At 42.4% G+C, this 6,940-nt stretch overlaps 1 long non-coding RNA gene across 1 annotated transcript; it reads left to right on the top strand.

The window, feature by feature from the left end:
• Positions 1 to 441: 441 nt before the first annotated feature.
• LOC130911496 (uncharacterized) lies at positions 442 to 5,686 on the top strand. Its single transcript, XR_009062214.1, has 6 exons — positions 442 to 1,006; positions 3,377 to 3,692; positions 4,507 to 4,581; positions 4,688 to 4,822; positions 4,917 to 5,288; positions 5,383 to 5,686. It is a non-coding gene; the product is annotated as an uncharacterized LOC130911496 (long non-coding RNA).
• Positions 5,687 to 6,940: the final 1,254 nt, after the last annotated feature.

Here is a 6,940-nt window from a genome sequence, read left to right as displayed (position 1 = left end):
ACCGGTCCGTAGTGGTGAAGAAGGAGCTGAGCCGAAAGGCAAAGCTCTCGATTTACCAGTCGATCTACGTTCCTACCCTCACCTATGGTCACGAGCTTTGGGTCGTGACCGAAAGAACAAGATCCCGGATACAAGCGGCCGAAATGAGTTTCCTCCGCAGGGTGTCCGGGCTCTCCCTTAGAGGTAGGGTGAGAAGCTCGGTCATCCGGGAGGGACTCGGCGTCGAGCTGCTACTCCTCCGCGTAGAGAGGAGCCAGCTGAGGTGGCTCGGGCATCTGGTCCGGATGCCTCCCGGACGCCTCCCTGGAGAGGTGTTCCGGGTATGTCCCACCGGCGGGAGGCCCCGGGGACGACCCAGGACATGCTGGAGAGACTATGTCTCTCGGCTGGCCTGGGAACGCCTTGGGATCCCGCCGGAGGAGCTGGTTGAAGTGGCTGGGGAGAGGGAAGTCTGGGCTTCCCTGTTAAAGCTGCTGCCCCCGCGACCCGACCCTGGAACAAGCGGAAGATAATGGATGGATGGATGGATGTGTTATGATCTCCAATAAGACTCCAAAGTCGATCTTTTTGTTCTTCTTAGTATTTTACTCATTGCCTGCTATTGACAGCTGTAGACATCCAACTCGTTTAAACTGGAAAGAATGGTTGTGAATGCTCATCTTTCAGTGTCAGTGGCGACACTAGACATCCAATTCATTTTGACTGGAAGGGTTGGCAGTAGTCATTCGCTGCTAGCCTCTCCTAGCCAAAATGGATATGGACGTCTGGTGCCGTCAATGGCAACCAAACGTTGTGTAAAAATGAGTGCCCTATATAGGATTAAAATTGCAAAATCTTTCACTCCAAGTCAAGAAAATGAATGTTTAATAGTTAACACATTTTCTCTTTTTAAGAAATGAACTTCTGATGGAAGGGAAAAAAAAAAGAGCAAAAGTCACTGACCATCCACGTCAAAGTGTTTCCAGATGTCGATGAACTGGGCGGCTGTGAGCTCGGCCAGGTGCAGGTGAGGTTGCTGAGTCTGGGCTGCCATCTCGTCTGTCCCCCGTGGATTGGATGCACTTGCACGCAGGGCCGGCCCAGGCCACTTGGGGGCCCTAAGCAAAATGCCAAGGGGCCCATATTTTTGGCCCACCATTTCGTCACAGAGTACTGTGAAACCCATACATGCAATCCAACCCATACGTCCACATTTTGTATATTAATCAGATTTTGTTGCACTGCATACTTCAAACTTCTCACCCCAAATGATTGTCAGTACTTACAGTAGATGGCGCCAAACCTTTTTCTGATTGGTATACTACTTGATAATAATGTCCGATATAAATGAAATGACTATATCTACGCTCTCCAGTCCAAATGCATATTATGCCAATATTTCGTTTTACTACAATCAGCGGAAGCCGTACATTTGCCGTTGCCGACAGGTGACAGCTTGCTCCGCTTTACTTGATTCGCTCCAGGCTTTTGCCCTGCAGCTAATGGCAATTACCAGTACGACATATTGACAAGCTCAGCTGACAACAGCGTTCAAGTCGGAGTGTCTTGCACAACAACAACAACAACAACAACAACATAAACAACATGCTCAATTACCGCGATACTGTTGTAGGGCTGCAGCTATAGAATATTTTAGTAATCGATTAATTGATGGACCAGTCAGTTGGAATATTCGAGTAATCGGATTAGAAACATGAAAAATTAAAATACCTGAGCTCAGCCTCAAAGAGTATAATTATTATTATTTTTTTTTAATGAGGATCTATGTACAACAAAAGAACAATTGGCTAACTTGCATAGAAAAAGTCAGCTAGCTTAAATGCTATAAAATGCTGAAGTTTTTTTCACAATGCTCTTAACAAATGATTCAGACACATATTCCCACAAAAAACGGCTAAATATACCTATAAACTAAATTATGAATACATTAAAAAAACATTAGCTCAAACAAAAACTTAGCTCACGTTGGTCTTAACAGGGAGCAGTTGGATTCAGCCATGTAAAAAGAGGCAGACCAGAGGGCAGTGCATCCACCCTAATCAATAAAAGTAAATGCAAACAATTTCAAAATAAACCATTACAATGCCACTTTCATTAAACAAATACTCAAAGCAACAACATTTAATTCGAATGTTTTTTCTAATCGAATACTCGAGTTCATCGATTAATCGTTGCAGCACTATACTGTTGTTTCTTTTCTTCTACGATTTTCTTCTTTCCTTTCTCTGCTCCAGAGGGATAAATTCTCTTCCACATATCCGTGCATCTATTTTCCAAGCAAGTTTGAGCACCAATCATCGCAAAGCAGGTTTAACGTCACTCCCCAGGTTGCCAGATTGTAATGACAAGAAAATGGATGTTTGCATAGATCAACGGCAATGCGCCCCACATTATTCACGATGCCCTATTAACAACCTATAAAATGAGGTTTCCAGATTGGGGCCCCGCCCCCGAGTGGTCAGGGGCCCTAAGCAGCTGCATAGTCTGCGTATAGGCTGGGCCGGCCTTGATCCTATCCTATTGTTTAGCCACAACTGGATTCATTACCTTGTTACTTTTAATCCTTCACACAGCCGCTGGAAACAAATGTTTTATCCATCTGCAGGCGACCATCGTGATTTTACAGCACTATTTGGGTGTGTGTCTGCCTTAAGGCAAAACACCACCGCTTTTGTCCAACGGCGTCGCTGAAATCGACTAAAACTGAAAAGTGACCAAGTGTTGCCATTGACAGCACTTAAACCTCCACTCCATTTGAACTGGAAGGGCTGGAAGCGAACGAACGTATTCGCTGTCCCCCTCCTTGTTCAAATGGAGTGTATGTTTACTAGTGACAAACAGATTGAAATTCACAGACAAAAAAAAAATAAACTAAATGATTGTACACGTACATGACAAAGCAGTACTAACAAAGCATTTGTAATTGCAATCATTTTCTGGGAGAAATTGAGCATTAACTGACAGAATTGCATGGGTGCCAATACTTTTGGCCAGCAGTGTACGTCGGCTCCTTCATTGATGATGTGAGTATGCGTTGTAAAGTGAATTAATGTCGCTGCACATAGACTGTGAACATTCCTCACAATGCTTGGTGGAGAAACAGTTGTGATGATGTCTTCTTGGGTCCGTTTTTTTCCCCGATCGTACACAATCGTGATCTAGTTTTTATCGGCCATGACTGTTTGCTTGGATGACCAAACGTCCTCTTTGCCCGGACATGTCCACTTTTCACGTCCTGTCCGTTGCATCCGGCTTGATTTATAAATTCTGATGATCTGATGGGATGGTAGCATGTCTGATTAAGTGTTTACGAAAGTGAAATGCCATGGAAATATCCAATCTTGCCTAGCTTTCTAAATAAAACCTGTGATTGCAGGTGAACCAGCTTATGAAATGAGGGAGACTGACCCAGACTGGGCACCACCCCTACATCTGGGACACACATCTGTTACACCGACAAACACTGCACGCTCTGCAAGACGAACGTGAGCAGCTACGGAAAGAGACACTGCAAGCACCAGAGATGGGGGTCCAGCAGGATGCAAACATTGAAGAGCTGCAGACCAAGGAGGGACCATCTGAGCCTGGTGAAATAAACAGTCACCAACAGAATGAGGAAGGGACACCTGACGCTGGAGAAGAAAGTGGTCAGCTACAGACTGAAGAGGGGACACATGAAGCTGGAGAAAAAGGTGATCAGCTAATCACGGAGGATGAGACGCACAACACCAATCAGGATGTGACACAGACTGTGATTATTGACCGTTTTGAAATTTTCACAGAAAACTCATCAAATCTGAAAGCACGTGCCCAAATGTTTTCCAGCTACAAGCACCACCACACTATGAAGTATTTAATATGTATTACACCCAAGGGAGCCATTTGTTTCTTATCAAAAGGCTGGGGAGGGCGTACAAGTGACAAACATATAACCCTGAACAGTGATTTTTTTGTTTTTTAAATATTTGTTACCTGGGGACAATGTCTTGGCTGACAGAGGTTTTGACATACAAGAATGTGTGGGCATGTAGTGTTCAGATGTCAAACTCCCAGCATTTACAAAAGGCCGCTGTCAGCACATTTGAGAATCCATGTTGAAAGGGTCATCGGAAATGTTTGTCAGAAGTATAAGATCTTAAAAGGGAACCATACCCATAAACATGATTCTTCCATGTGAAGGGGAAGAAGCCCCAATGTTGGATAAGGTCACTTTCTACATACTGTACTACATAGACGTCATCATTTTGTAAGTGGGCCAATTTTGCACTTTCCCCAATAAGTTCGTTTTTATTTGGAATTTGGGAATTAGATGAACTCAAGACACCCCTCTCAACATTTTAGCATCTCTGAACATCGTCATTTTTGTTTTTCTAATTGCCAGCTAGGAATGGAGGCATCGTCTTCACAACCAACAAAAATGCAATTTTATTATTACTATCATCTAGAATTTTTCCTCCGTGTCATGTCCTGCTTTTTTGTGTTGACACTTGCCTTTGTGTTTCTCAGTGTACATCAGAAGCGATGACCGGCCACCATGCTTTGCTGCCTAAACTGCGCCTGAGAAGTACATGTACAAACAAGGTATTGTTCTGGATGCCTTTTAAAAAAACAACAACATCTCCTTCATTTAAAAAATGAATTGAACTACATTATTTCTTCTTGTCTGATGTTTTTTTACACCTGACAGCTAGGAAAAACTGCCATGCCGTCACCGCAGCTCCAACAGACCAGCAGATCCTTGGCCAGCTCACGGTGACCTTTGGGAAATACAAAGGCAAGACCTTCTGTGGCTTATGGAGGAAGATGTCTGCTATGTCAAGTAGTGAGTATAAATAAGAAATTGATGTGTGTCTTTGTTACCCAAAAGAAAATAAAAAAATCAGTTTAAAACAACTACTGCATGCTCTCTTAAAAAGTCTCCTCGATAGCCACGTGAAGGAGAGGCGACGACAGATGGGAAGGTGCGACACCAAAACTGGGGAGTGGTGGCTGAAGGAGCAGCTTCTACGCTACGTGGATATGTTCCCTCCGGTGTCATGCCACTTGGAGCAGAACATCGACCGGGCCATCTGCGGGCATGGCAGCTTCCGGTCCTTCACGTTCGAGGAGATGTGGCAGTTTTATGACCTCTCCAAGTTCTTCCGTAACGATCTCGCCAAAAGCGCAGAAGAATGGAAGATGGTCCAGGAAGCCTTCTGCTTCGTGCGTCAGTGGCTACTGATGACAGAGTAGGACATCAATGTCACGTTAAGCGATTTCGACTGTACATCCTCACAAAGGAGGAGGAGGTCAGTAGGTCGATAAAAAAATAACATAATTTCCTTTGCCAGTGTTTTAATGCATTTCAGGGCTTACCCGTGATATTTATTTTTTGTTCTGTAGCAAGCTAAAGGCAAAGTTGCACCAGCTACGCCCCTCACGTCAGCTTGTGCATCAGCATTAGCAGCATTATCAACATGACCTGCTGTAGCAAATACACCATCTTCAGCAGCAGTAGCAGCAGCACAACAACAAGCACCACCACCACAAGGTGATGATGAAGACTGGCAATGTAAAATACTACGCGCCTGTGCGCTTTTTGCCCAATCTGCACAGGGTCACAAAAAATATTGATAAAAAAAAAAAAAAAAAAAGACCTACATGGTCAAGGCGTCCACGTCCAAAGGACTTTCTGGCAGGTCTTTTGAAAACTTTGTAAATTTTAAGGAGGCGGTCAATGACCTTGTAAAATAAAACATATTGAGATGTACTTCATGTCTCAGCTACTTCTTTTTACACACACAAATAACCATATTGCTCGGCATAGCATATAGTCCTGTATATTGTGCACTTTCCCAATGAGTGCTCACAGAAAATTAAAAACCTAGTCCTTATTTCTCAACACGTCAATATCTGCAAAACACTTGCTTATCATTAAACTTATTTAAGACTCAATACAGGCTGCTTAACTTTTACTGTGTACTATATCTCCTTTATTTAAATACAAGAAAAAAAAAACTGGAATTTGAGTGTAATAACAAATACATACATACAAAGGCATACAGAAATTGGGAAAAGTCCAAATGCCCATAATTGAAAGTGGGGAAAAAATAGGCCAAGACAACACAACAGCTAAAACAGTAATGAAGAAATCTATAATGCTGCGCTTCGGACCACGACGCCACTTGAAGGAAACAACGTCGAACTTTGGTCCCGCCCTCCCGCAGCCTCTGAACAGATGCTCAACCACCCTGCAGAATGGAAAGATGCCAAGGCCACCCAGAGTTAACTTGTTACCTGTTGGGCAGAATGACATCGTGAATGAAAATTTAAAACCTAGTAACTTACTTCTAATGGAATACTAGTTTCTTAACACTTGTATATCTGATTAACACTTGCATATTGCAGTTTGCTATTGGCCTAGTTCAGGAGTCGGCTATCATTTTATTTATTTTAACATCAACACTACCTCCTTCGTACACTTAAATTTATTTTTAGGTAGTACTAGTGTATATTATTTATCTATGTACTATTGACATTAATTTATTGTGTGATGCACTAATAGGGTGTTGCTATTTTTAATGTCATTGTACTATTTGAATGACAGAGCCTATTCTATTCTAACATTCAAACAGCCGTATTCAACCGCCTGCAACTACCACAGAAAAGACAACACACAAATGGACCTAAAATATGAATGAATGAGCTCATCTGTGTATACGTATTTTATATATTCTGCGGGGGAAAATTCACCTAACAAAGGCATTTAGGATTCTTTTACATTGGCCAAAAACACACCTCCTTAAAATAAATTTAAAAAGCTTTGAAATGTTATAAATATTCTTAATTCCAGAATAAATATGGTTCAAAACATTATTTGAAAGCAGATTTTTCTTGATTTAGGTAAAAAATGACCAACGTTTAGATGTATGTGCTTAATAAGAACAAATGGCAATATTTA

The sequence above is a fragment of the Corythoichthys intestinalis genome, unplaced genomic scaffold (genome assembly GCF_030265065.1).
Source record: "Corythoichthys intestinalis isolate RoL2023-P3 unplaced genomic scaffold, ASM3026506v1 HiC_scaffold_52, whole genome shotgun sequence".
Classification (NCBI taxonomy): Eukaryota; Metazoa; Chordata; class Actinopteri; order Syngnathiformes; family Syngnathidae; genus Corythoichthys; species Corythoichthys intestinalis.
This window is presented reverse-complemented; position numbering and strand designations above follow the sequence as displayed.